At 37.4% G+C, this 13923-nt stretch overlaps 1 long non-coding RNA gene across 1 annotated transcript in view; it reads right to left on the bottom strand.

Annotated features, from left to right (window-relative positions):
• The window catches only part of LOC134802917 (uncharacterized), a 428476-nt gene that overhangs the window by 348057 nt on the left and 66496 nt on the right, over positions 1-13923 (bottom strand). The window lies entirely within an intron of this gene.

Here is a 13923-nt window from a genome sequence, read left to right as displayed (position 1 = left end):
TTCGCTCGATGAGAGATTTTAAGTCCGACCGGCACTTCACACGCGGCGACAACTTTCTTGAAATATCGTAACTTTTACTCGAACTTCACTTGTTTCGGCACCATTTATGTTGGTGGATGATTAAAAGTCACTTTATATTAAAGAAAATTATGTATTTTCCATGAAAACAAAATTAATTTACAGAGCGATGTGAACAGTGGGAGTTGTTGAGAAAGAAGAGAGTGATTGAGTTAGTGAATGGATAAACTAATAGAAAACATTCGGTCAATTATGGTTGCGTTCAGAAACAGATGACGTCCATTGAAGATAATATGTATTTATTTTGTATGAAAAATAGGGAGTCTAAATACTTCATAATTTTTAAAAGTTGTTGAACAAAAGTGTCACCGTTTGAGGAGTATAATCTATGTTTTAATTATTTGCTCGTGTTACAGGCCACACCCGGTATATCAATATCTGTGTTGACACTGACAGTGACTCGTGGTACGGGTACTAGTTCGATTTTTACCTTCGCAGGCAGCTGAGCACAGTATAGTTAAACAGCGAGCATAATTATCATGGACGCGCTTTGTTACAAAGTGATGGCGACGATGACAGATATAACTGTCATCGTAGCCATCACTTTGTAACAAAGTAATTGCGAGAGTGCCGCATAAAAAAATAGACGATAAAAGTGCAACCATCATATTCTAAGGTGTAAGGTGTAAGGTGTAAGGTGTAAGGTGTAAGGGGTAAGGTGTAAGTTTCCATAAACTTTATATTTCATAAATATGTACGTAGAGTCACCTGCAGTAATATGTTACTCTTCGAAGGACGCAAAAATAATGTGACACGCTATTATGACTCTACAAATGAGATCGTATCAGATATTTTTGCGGCCGTCGTTATGTGTAACATATTATTGCAGGTGACTGTACACTTTTTTGTATTCTGTAAGAAAAAATCGTACCTACACATAACTTTAGAGAGGACATTGTTTTTAACAGACAAGATAATAGTTAAACATTGGACGTAGGTAGGTACTTATAATTTATTTAAGATTTTCTGTGGCATATGCAGGATCTGTGCTTTACTAAAATACTGAGAAGTATTTTCATTTTCTACGATATTGCCCGCAGCTACTTTCTCTTACATGGAATATGATTCATAAGTTTTATATTATTACGGTACATTTAAATGCATTTACGGACTGAAATACTACGTGGAAATAGACTGAGCTTTATTGCATATCATGCATGCAGGCCTGCAATAATATGTAACTCTTCGAAGGACGCAAAAATATGTGACACGCGCTTATGGATCTACAAGCGCGCTCTAAAAAATATGAAATAAGAAATAAATCTCCTCTAATTACAATCAAACCAATTATATACCGGGTGTGGCCTGTAACACGAGCAAATAATTAAAACATAGATTGTACTCCTCAAACGGTGACACTTTTTTTCAACAACTTTTAAAAATTATGAAGTATTTAGACTCCCTATTTTTCATACAAAATAAATATTAACTTCAATGGACGCCATCGCCACGCCATATCATTGTGATTGACGTTGCTTGTCACGCCTTAAACATAACAAAATTCGCAATACATTGCGTCTTAGAATAAACTTTAAAGTGTATTAAAAATCAAACCACAAGTTATTTTTAAAAGTCGCTGAACAAATGTTGGTCAGTATGAGGAGTACAGCCTATAGTTAAATTTTTTGCTCATATTACAGGCCACACCCGGTATAGCCTGTCCGATTTCTAAGATCAAGTTCGCTATAGATATACTATGGCGTACTTGATTATTTCAATATTCAATCATAGCGGTCGAAAAAAATAACAACCCCCGGTTTCTTTGCCGTAGTCGGGTAACGCGCGGAACTGAGCATTAGCGTATCCAGAATCAGAAAATACCTAAGATAGGTATTAATGTTTTATCGGGTGCATTCAAGCAAAGCCGGGAGCAAAAGCTAACAATTGTGTACATATTTCAAATGTGCTAATTAAGCCCTTTCAAATAATATGTAACGCGGCATCATAACTCAGTTTTATTTTTTTAGTTAATGACTTTATGAACTCTAGAGGGCGCCATCTTCAATTTAATGAGACGTCGTATATAGCTATGATAGCGTCATATTGATTCTATTTAATTTTTTATAGCCTAGAACCATGCAGCGAGCAATCAATACGATTTTAAGGACACCTTTTTTGCCAAAATATAACTAGTACTTTATAAGTTATGAGGGAACAGATGAAACATACATTCATCATATTATGTAACGGTCAAAATCATAACCCTCTTTTTGCTATGCCGTAGTCGGGTAAAAAGCAAGAATTAACCGTCTATAGCCGCGGAATGGACGCCAGCAGCGGGTCGCGGGGCGAGGAGTGGCCGATCAAGACCTCAGTCTTTTTAAGGTGTTGCTGTCCGGATTTTCCACATTCGGCAGTAATGTCAAGTAGCAATACTGCTGCAGTATTTCTGGTGCAGTCTGAATTCGAACGGTACCTTTAAAGGCTGCACGCCAGCGGGCAGTAAGTAACACAGCAGGCCTATTACGGATGGCTTTATCCTCGTGTCAAAATATCCGTCACTATTTAACACGGCGCGATTGAAAGTGACGGATACCGTTTTATCACGCTGTCACGTAGACAAGAACGACCATATCCGTACAGGTTACGTAAAATTTTTACATGCCTTTTTTCCTCAGACTTGTCTGCATTTATAACATAGAAACATTTTAATTTTAAGGATGCACTAAACATTAAGCAGTAGTACTTAAAGTTTACTCACAGTGTAAAGCTCTCTTGTAAGAAGTAAGCCCCTTACTTGCAACTCGATGTACTTAAGTCGTCAAGTAAGAATGTTCCTTTTGAAGCAAGGTTCCGCGAGTAGCTGAATAAGGACTAAGATGTTGTTTTAAAGAAACGAACAACTTTTTTTATTCTCAAAGGAATCTTCAGCTGTTTATATTTTTTGGTATTCATTATCATAAGTATATCTTCATTCATTCATTCATCTTCATTGTAAAGTTTATGATCGAATTAAATTTACTGCAGCTTTGAATTCCGCTATAAAAGTGGGAAAATTTAGCGTGCGTATGTTTGGTGATATTTCTTTTGCATAAGTTACTTTGTTATTGTTAAAATAAATGTTCATTCTAATTGCGAATATCGCGCCTTATTTGAATCCGTCTCGCACTTGACGATTCCTATGTCAATGTCACTTCATATTCTTGTACTCCGTGACCCATGTATTTTACGAGTGTTCTTTATAGAAAATTAAAGCAATCTTTACTAGATTCCTGTTAATTTTCGTTTAATTTATCAGGTTAAATGCCCAGTAAAGCCTAGAAAAGAAGGCAGTGCGAAACTCTTAGTGCAAAAGTGTAAAAATGTGTTCATTGACTTGACAAGAAAAAAATCGTGATTTGCCATTGTTTCTTCGTAAAAAGATAGTAAAAAGGGTTTGAAAAATGGCATCAAATAATCAAATGGCATTAATTGAAAAACTAACCGGCCGTGAGAATTATGCTACATGGCGATTTGCGGTAAAAAAAACTTACCTTCAACACGAAGAGTTGGGAGTGGGATTGTGTTGAACCGGCTGCAGACGCCAAAACAGATACAAAACGAGACACAAAAGCAAAAACAAAGATAATTATTTTAGTCGATCCTACAAACTATGTACATATTCAAGAGGCCGGCACCGCTAAAGAAGTATGGGAGAACTTGTCAAAAGTGTTCGACGACTCTGGGCTGACACGCAAAGTCGGCTTCCTGCGTGATCTCTGTAATACCTCGTTAACTGAATGTCAAAATGTAGAAGAATATGTGAGCAAAATAATGAATACTGCCCATAAGGTCCGGAACATAGGCTTCAAGGTAGACGATGAATGGCTCGGAACATTGCTACTCTCGGGTCTACCTGAGTCATACCAGCCTATGATCATAGCTATTGAAAGCTCTGGTGTGAAAATAACCTCAGATTCTGTAAAAGCAAAATTATTGCAAGATGTCAGATGTACCGAGACTTATTCTTCACCTTCAGTATTTGTCGCTAGCAAGAAGTTGCACAGAAGCCACAAGAAGCAGTCTAAAGGCCTAAGATGCTATTCCTGTAACAAATATGGCCATAAAAGCCCAGAATGCAAGGAAAAACCAAAGGATACACAGCGTCATAAGCCAAGTAGTGCATCATATGCTGCAGTGTTTATAGCTACATCAAGTCAAGACGATGTGTGGTATGTAGACTCAGGAGCAGCATATCATCTTACGAAGCACAGAAATTTGCTACAGAATGTAGTACCCCCCCCCCCCCCCCCCCCCCCACCCCCCGATAAATAATATAAAGGTTGCTAACAAAGAAGTGTTATCCGTGCATGGCTCAGGGCAAGTAACTTTAGCCACATGTGATGATAAAGGTAAAGAAAACAAGGTGCTCTTTACAAATGTGCTGTATTCTCCTGGCCCCAATTTCACCACGGTGACAGGTGCGACAATTGTAAAATCACTGTTGCTGACGTCACAGGCATCCATGGGCTACGGTTACCGCTTACCATCTGGCGGGCCGTATTCCTGTTTGCCACCATCATTGTATTATTTAAAAAAACTTGATTATATAGGAAAAAAACAGATATTTCTTTTGCGAAGTTTCTGACAATTGTCAAGATTTAGAACAATTGTAGGTAATTTTTGACAGGTAATGAGTTATATGTCGGAATTTCGTGACAATTGTAGTGTTTCTTGTGACAATTGTCATAAACTTAGCAAGAGAAATATCTGTTTTTTTCTGATATAATAGAGTTTTTTTTAATGAAACAATGATGGTGGCAAACAGGAATACGGCCCGCCCGATGGTAAGCGGTAACCGTAGCCCATGGATGCCTGTGACGTCAGCAACAGTGATGTTTTACAATTGTCGCACCTGTCACCGTGGTGAAATTGGAGCCTGATCTTCCTAACAATCTCCTGTCAGTAAGTGAGATCGCAAAAACTGGAGGCAAAGTAAGTTTTGATAACAATGGGTGTGCTATTATAAACAATAGAGGTCAGATAGTAGCAACAGGCACTCATATCAACAACATGTACCGGCTAGATATACCTGGTAAAGGCTATGCATGCATGTCTGATGTTGAAGAACAAGATGATACTTACTTGTGGCACCAGAGAATGGGACTCTGACCTATGTGGACCTATGGAAACTCAGTCGCTTGGCGGAGCAAAGTATTTTATTACATTTATTGATGACTACTCAAAGAAAGTGTATGTGTACTTTCTCAGGAACAAGTCAGATGCACTAGAAAAATGTAAAGAATTTAGAAACGAAGTTGAGAACCAGCTCAATGTCAGGATCAAGGTTATTCGTACCGATGGTGGAACCGAATATGTTAACAAGAAATTCTCAAAATAAATATGTGTACAAAACGCGAGAGTTTAAAGTGTTATAAGAAATTCTCTGACTACTTAAAAGGTGCAGGTATCATACACCAAACAACCACACCGTATAGCCCCGAAAGCAACGGATTATCAGAGAGGATGAATAGAAGCCTTGTGGAACGTGCAAGATGTATGCTTCAGAATGCCAAGCTACCAAAGAAATATTGGGCTGATGCAGTACACACCGCTGCTTATGTGATCAACCGCTCTCCAACTAAGTCTCTATCATTCAAAACTCCTCAAGAAATGTGGTCTGGACAAAAGCCGAATGTGAAACACATGCGCATATTTGGCTGTGAAGCTATGGTCCACCTGCCCAAGGAGAAACGTAAGAAATGGGACCCCAAAGCACACAAGATGATCTTCATTGGATATTGTGATCATACTAAGGGCTACCGATTTATAGTACCTGAGACCACTACAGTAATAAAGAGCAGAGATGCTGTATTTCTAGAATCTACTGTTGAAAGGGATTACGTTCCTGTTGAACTATCTTCAAGTGACCCGGCAGAAAATGATAATACCCAGGAGGAAGCAAATGAAAGTGTCAGTGACACAGATGTCACAAGTCTAGACAGCTCATATGATACAGTATGTGAAAATAGGTCTACCTTAGACAGTGATTATGTACCTGACACAACTCTGGATACAACTGCAGTCAATAAGATGGAGCTGAGACCTAGAAAGAATATGGGTACTAAAAAGTCTGAAGATAATACTTACCTGTGCTATGACGAAGAACCTATGCGTATATGATAGTGTCAACACTGGCATATACGCTAACGTCTCCGTAATTTACTTTCTATACATCTCGCTCGCACTAATAACTATGTTAGTACGAGCGAGATGCATAGAAAGTAAGTTAGTTATCCTAGGTTTATATCAGTGTTGACACTGTCAGTGACTGTGGTAAGGGTACAGAAGGCTGGCTACCTTGCCCAGCGAGTCGGTATCTTTATATAGCGCGGCAATGCGGTGGCATTACATGCGTATGCGTATGCGTGGTAGCGCTAGATGGTAGGGTGCCCAGAAGACTGGTGAGACTTCGGCACCCTACCATCTAGCGCCGAGCTAGCCCCCATTTTTTACCTGAAATTATGTTTTTCTACTCGTCGACTGTAATTCCTGAATTAAGATTTCGTATACCAAACTGCATTTGGGTACTTTTAATCTATGGGCTCCCAACTCAACTATAATATTCATTTCGATATAGTTTAATCAACTATAATGAAATTGACCAATCACAGCTCGCCGCGGTCAAGAGGACGAAACAAAACCATAGCTCAAATTAATTACTTATTTTAGGTTGTATTGTACGAACAATTGCTTCATAAGTCAGAAACGCGCATGTGACACCCTTAATATAGGAACGTCCATAGACTACAAAAACCGCTTAGCGTTACTTGTTAGTCTCCATAAGCTACGGTGGCTAAAATCGAGAAAAAAAACTGTTTAAAAATTTAATTTAGCAAGGAGCAAGTACCAGGGCCTCATGAGTTACGAGAAGGTGTCGTTGACCAACCCGCCCCGCCGGGAGGGTACGTGTATGAAGGTATCGCGGCTGCTCGCGTATCTTAGCTGTATACTTTTGGTTTGTTTACCTATATCGTCAGGTGACAAGCAAAACTCACTAATTACTACCACAAGTTAATAGCCATAGTGAACCATATTAATCCCTAAATATGGTTGATTTTTGTTTAATATTTTTTTAGTAATTAGTGAGTTTTGCTTGTCACCTGACGATATGATTCTACTAGTTTAAAGTATTATTTTTGCTAACTCGTAGAAAAAAGTGTTGTAGGTATACGATAGTGATATAATCAAGCTTTTCAATCTCGTACCTTACTTAGGCAACTCAGCAAGCTTCGTTGCCTAAACACGGTACTCAACTGAAAAGCTCTCTATTATATCACGATTGTATAAAATACTATAATGAAGATATTTTTCGTTAATAATATAGTGTTATTTTTTTGCTTTGTATTTTTATGTTTTTTTTTAACTACCTAATTGACTAGTATTTATTACAGTGGAGCTTTTTTACTTCTGTTACCTTTTCTTCTTAGAATACGTAGGTGTAACATAATCTCAAAGTAACAATCATTATTTTGAGATTAGGTTACAGCGACGGTGATTCTACGTAGGTACCTATCTGTTTAATATTCTAATACCGTAAAATATTATTTTTATTCTTTGAAAAATAAAGCACCGTGAATAATATAAAAATGAAAAGAATATTTTCACAATTTGCATTACAAATAGGTAGTAGGCATTTACTTGCGTGAGCCGTAAATATAGGAGGAAGTTTTTTGGACAATGAAATATTTAATATTTGTTTTACAATATTTTTCCTGTGTTAAAAATTATAATATACATTTTGAACGAAAATTGTGAATTACGAAATATGTATTCAGTAAAAGGCAATTTGCCAATGAAACGTTAAGTTGTTTGGTAAATGAAATTAGGCGAAAATATTTAAATCAAAGTGGAAGTTAGGTAAGTATACCGTTTATAACGCAATCAGCAATCAGCATTAGGTGTGGTTAACAATAGTAGTTTGTGTTACAAGGGATCAAAATGATATATTTCCGTCAAGGGCGTACATTGAATCCTGAATGAAGCGCAAATTGAGCGTAATGAGGGATTCAAGTGTTAACGCCAAGAAGAAATAATTTTGATACCGTGTGACACATACTGCTTTTCACATCAACTATGAGAATAATAAAAATATCTTAAAGTGGTAACACACTATCGCACCGCACCGCGACCTTGGTGCGTCGCACACATAAGTGAGACCGAGAAAGAGATATCTCTTTCTCGCTCTCACTTATGGGTGCGACGCACCAAGGTCGCGGTGCGGTGCGATAGCGTGTTACGGCCTTACTCTTTTTTGCCAGGCTGTACATACGATGTTCATGTTAATTATATTAATATTTTATACTGGCAATGAAATGTCGTTGAACAGAAAAGTGCCACTTTGATCACTCCTAGCAGGGAAGAGAAATCCATTTTCTGATTAGGTGATGAGAAAACAAATTATGTATTTATTGTAATGACTTACATGGAACCATTTTCGAGCTGTCTTCACTCCCCAGATTGTCTGCATCGATAACTTCTTAGCTAGAAAACTCACTGCGCGTTTTAGGGTTTTAGGGCCAAAGGGTAAACACGGGACCCTATTACTAAGACTTTATTGTCCGTCTCTCTGTCTGTCCGTCTGTCTGTCGCCAGGCTGTATTTCATGAACCGTGATAGCTAGCTAGCTAGATAGTTGAAATTTTCACAGATGATGTATTTTTATTGCCGCTATAACAACAAATACCTACTAAAAAGTACGGAACCCTCGGTGGGCGAGTCCGACTCGCACATTTCCGGGATTTTTTTAGTTTTAAGATTTTATAATATTTATATTCAATATAATTTATATCGTGAAATGGAATACCCACTGTTGTTTTGATGGATATGTCTTATATAATATTATTATAGCATTGCTCTACGAAATTAGGACAACCAAACACTGCGCAGCACTCGTGTTAGCAGTCTAGTTATTAACAGAGGATTATGACTTTCCACTTTGCTTGTAAGATAAGCTGTTAGGTAGGACCGTACCTACCTAACTTCATAAAGTCAGTTTGAGATCTGTTGCTTTAATAAAACTAAACATGGGGTCAAAACAAACCCGGGAACCCGAAAAACAAGTCGTAGTAGATTTTTACGGCTTTAGTATACGCAAACATTGGTCGTAAAACGTACAGTTTACGCTGTTTTGTCATAAACTCACACATTGGCAAATCGTAAAATATTACGCTCTAGAAATAATGTAAGTATAAGAACTTGTAGCCCGATTCGGATTTTGAAATAGACATCTATTAGACATCTTTTAGACATCCCCAAGATACGATAACGATATATTTAAGATCTAACCTGTCAAATTTGACATTTGCGCGATTCTGGAGATACTGTTGAACGATTTCCACAAGATATGACTTAGAGATCCAATTCACATCTAATAGATATCTTACGCTATCTAACGTAAAAGTGACATTGGTTGCCCGAATTGCGCTGCGAAAGAGAACTAGTTGATATCTAAACTATAACGTATCTAGAATGGATCTAGTACGTGTCGTCTCTTGTGAATATCTTGAAGTTCGAATACGGCAGTTGTTCGTAGATCTGATTGCTTTGTAATATTTACCTACTTAAATATGCTTATGGGGGTTTTCAGAAGAAATGGTACCATTTACTTTTCTTTTCGAAAAACCATCAACGTTTGGCTTATTTAGACTCAGAATCACGAGTACTATTGAATGAGACAAATAAAAAAGTGTCCCCAGTTTTTCATACAAATTTTGGGTCTCAGTTTTGTAATGGTCCCTGCAAAATATATGTCAAAATGCGTTACAAAAGAGTCATTTTTTGGGACACATTTTTCTTCTTTTTTTTATACCTGTCGATAGATCCTCGTGATTCTGAGTAGAAATAACCCGAAATAAAGTACCTAAATGGTACACTTTTAAGTGAAAACGCCCTTATTCAGAGGCAGCAATGAGCTGACCAAGAAAGTTAATCGTAAAACTGATTACAATTTTCGGCCAGGTTTTTAGTGAAAACGCATTTCTGAAACGCTGTGGTGAAAACAGGGGCTTCAAAAGAGGGGGGAGGGGGTTAAACGCCTTAGTATTAATTAGGGAAAACCTGTTATCTCATATTATCATCCTCTTCCTGGCGTTGTTCAGGCTTTTTTGCAACGGCTCATGGGAGCTTGGTAACCAATCTTAAGAATTAGCAGGCACCAGACCTCCTAACCCAGAGGGGAAACTAGGCCTTATTAGAATTAGTCCGGTTCCCTCACGATGTTTTCCTTCACAGACAAGTGGCTGGTAAATAACAATTGATATATCGTGCATAAGTTCTTGAAAACGAATCACTACGAACCAGGGTATGAAACCCGCGACCTCCGGATTAAAAGTCGCACGCCTTACCGCTAGGCTGTCAATGGTGACTTATATAACATATCTACATATATTTACTTTCTTTATTAAATGTATTGTTAGTTTAGATGTATACCACATCTATTCTTAAAATGTACAACTGAATGGATACAAAATAATATAATTCTAATTATCGAATCTGCTAGAATCGAAACCTACCAATGTATTTTAGTAGGTAGCATTCAAATTTACGAAACATGATGTTATGAGTTTAATGTAACCAAATGATAATCAAATACCTATCATGCCTACAAAAAAATGACGTCACTGCCTAATTATGTGTCATTTATAACATTATTGGTATTTCAAGAAGTCAACTACTATCTGAAAATAAATAAAATTACCATTAGGTCCATTAGCGACATTTCTGCAACCGAAATCTGTCGCAATTGCAAATAAAAATCTCTTTACCCGTAATTTGTGTGGTCATTGTAGCACAAATCAAACTTGACCCTAATTACTTACGTGACTTGGAAACGAATACCTCAATCTGCGTGATTACAGCGATGATTGCCGTCGTGTCAAATATTCATTCACGTGAATGTTAAATGTTATGAAAGGATAAACGGTGTTAAATTTAGATTTCGATGTAATGTGTATATACTTACTTATATTTATGAACTAGTTTTGTACTGGCTTATGATGATGTAAGTATGTCTATGATAATTTTATTTGAATTTTGTATTTCGCATATGTTCTAATTTTTGTCTGCTTAACATTATCATGTCACTCGATCTGGTTGTTTACATTGAGATGTACGTTCTTTAATATTATCATTCTAATATACCTAAATAGTGTTGTTATTTAACCATTGCGTGCGCAGGGAGCTCCGCTACAAAGGGAGCAGAGCAAAGTGACAAACCTTAATCATTAACGTCAATCGAAATGTATTACAATGTATAGAAATGATCACGTCACTTTACATTTCGCTGCCCCAATATTACAGGGTTCTATGTTACATTTTCAAGATAGTTGAAATTCGACTTAATCTCACTATGATAATGTTTAAATTTCAGTTCGATAAAAGTGAAACATAGGACCCTGTAATATTGGGCCAGCGATTTGCATCTGCCATTCCGATATATTATTATTTTTATTTTTGGAATGGCTTTTTCCACGAATTATTATTGTCACATTTACTACGCATAAGTAAGAAATATAGTGATTAAACACTGTAAAACATAATTATTGATTAGATTAGTTTACCCTAATTTGATTGGAGTACCTACTACGAAAAGCAGAAATAAAAAATGCCTGACATAGGCAACGATCATATACATTATCAAACTACACAACGGGACTTAATCGCGTATTTAAGTTTTAAGATTTACCTCCGACGTTTCGAGGACGGCGTTGTCCCCGTGGTCTCGGACATGGTCTAATAAAACATGGTCTTCCATTCCCAGAGTGACACGGGCCTACGTCACAATAACATTGCCACTTTATTTCAACATAACATGTTACATGGGTACATTATACCTATGGTTAATAAGTTAAAATATTTCTTTATAATTTTATAATTTTCATTTATATGTATTTTAGCTTAAATTTTACAATAACACGTCATTTTTAATTACTCGTTAGCAATATCTTCCGATTCACGAAAGAAATTTCAGACTTTCGGGTAATTCTGTTTATACTACTGGCAACACAGGATAGCGCTGTGCACATTTGACAATTCGGATCTAGATAACTTCATGCCCTGACCGTCATCCTTGTCGAACGCGTGTTAATTGTTATTTCCTTCTCGCTCAGTGTCAGCAGTCGCAGTGTTTTCCAAACTTTTCACGTCGTAAGCTTGGTAATTAATGTGTAACTGTGAATTAGTTTTTTAAACGTTTGTCTTGTATAGATAAATAAAGTTTAATTTAATACATTAGATTTGTTTTATTTTACTATGTTTCTACATGAATAACTTAAAATTAATGCCGTTAAAATAATTTTCACCGTTGGTTAAAATTCTCCCACATTTCAAAGTTTGAGAACCTGTAAACAGCATGATGACGTAGGCGCGTGTCAGTTAGGTCATACGCGAATCTCGGAATGGAGTACCAGGCGGAGTATATTATTATACCATGGTCTCGGAGAAGACTGGCTCAAGTTGACATCAACATCTTCTAGCCGCGCGAGTTTTTCGAACTACCCGCACTTGGTCTTGTTTATCAGTTTGAACGTTTTGCGCACTAAGGATGTTACTCTGTCGACACACAACACTAACGATATTCGATTTACCGACTGTCGATATTCGTTTCCGCTTACATTTACTAATGACTGGATTCCATGTGGATGAGATCTTAAAACCCTCGTCCCGATTAAAATTGCAATGTTTTTTGATTTCAATGGCTTCCCGCACTTTTCTACTGTAGAAATGGCGATCCGTGGAAAGGATTCTAGGGTTATGCAGCTCAATCCAGTGGTTTGGTCCTGACTCCAGCGAATGCTCAGCCACGGCAGACTTGTTCACCTGACGATTTTTGACAGCTGCGATATATATGTTCCTTAACTCTTTCTGCTACGGCAAAAATGCTTTATGCTTTTGCATACGGTAAAAGGGGTAACGGATAAAGTTGGCACAGTACTTGGAAAGTACTCTATAAAGACGGTGTACACTCCTTTATCCAAAGTTGCAGGGAGCCTAAGGTCACCGAAGGACGTTATTCCATTCCAGTCACCTGGCGTTTATAAAATAGATTGCAGTTGTGGTAGTTCCTATATCGGAGAAACTAAGCGCACCATAGCAGAAAGAATTAAGGAACATATCGCAGCTGTCAAAAATCGTCAGGTGAACAAGTCTGCCGTGGCTGAGCATTTGCTGGAGTCAGGACCAAAGCACTGGATTGAGCTGCATAACCCTAGAATCCTTTCCACGGATCGCCATTTCTACAGTAGAAAAGTGCGGGAAGCCATTGAAATCAAAAAACATTGCAATTTTAATCGGAACGAGGGTTTTAAGATTTCATCCACATGGAATCCAGTCATTAGTAAATGTAAGCGGAAACGAATATCGACAGTCGATAAATCGAATATCGTTAGTGTTGTGTGTCGACAGAGTAACATCCCTAGTGCGCAAAACGTTCAAACTGATAAACAAGACCAAGTGCGGGTAGTTCGAAAAACTCGCGCGGCTAGAAGATGTTGATGTCAACTTGAGCCAGTCTTCTCCGAGACCACGGGGACAACGCCGTCCTCGAAACGTCGGAAGTAAATCTTAAAACTTAAATACGCGATTAAGTCCCGTTGTGTAGTTTGATAATGTTTAATAATCGTGAAAGTTTAAATCAGTGTTTTAACGATCATATACGATTATTTACATTCTTTTGCTTTCATAAGTAATAGTTACTGATTTATAAAAAGCGTTTTTCAATTAAAAGCCACGTCAATAGTCTTTTTCTTATGCTAAAAAAACGAACTATAGAAAACGAAATATCTAACAATAAAAATCTGACTAGAGCTCTAAAATGACCCCACGGGAATTGTGCGCGAGCGACTCGACTGTACAGCACGTTTGTTT

Source organism: Cydia splendana, chromosome 2 (assembly GCF_910591565.1).
Source record: "Cydia splendana chromosome 2, ilCydSple1.2, whole genome shotgun sequence".
Taxonomy (NCBI): Eukaryota; Metazoa; Arthropoda; class Insecta; order Lepidoptera; family Tortricidae; genus Cydia; species Cydia splendana.
This window is presented reverse-complemented; position numbering and strand designations above follow the sequence as displayed.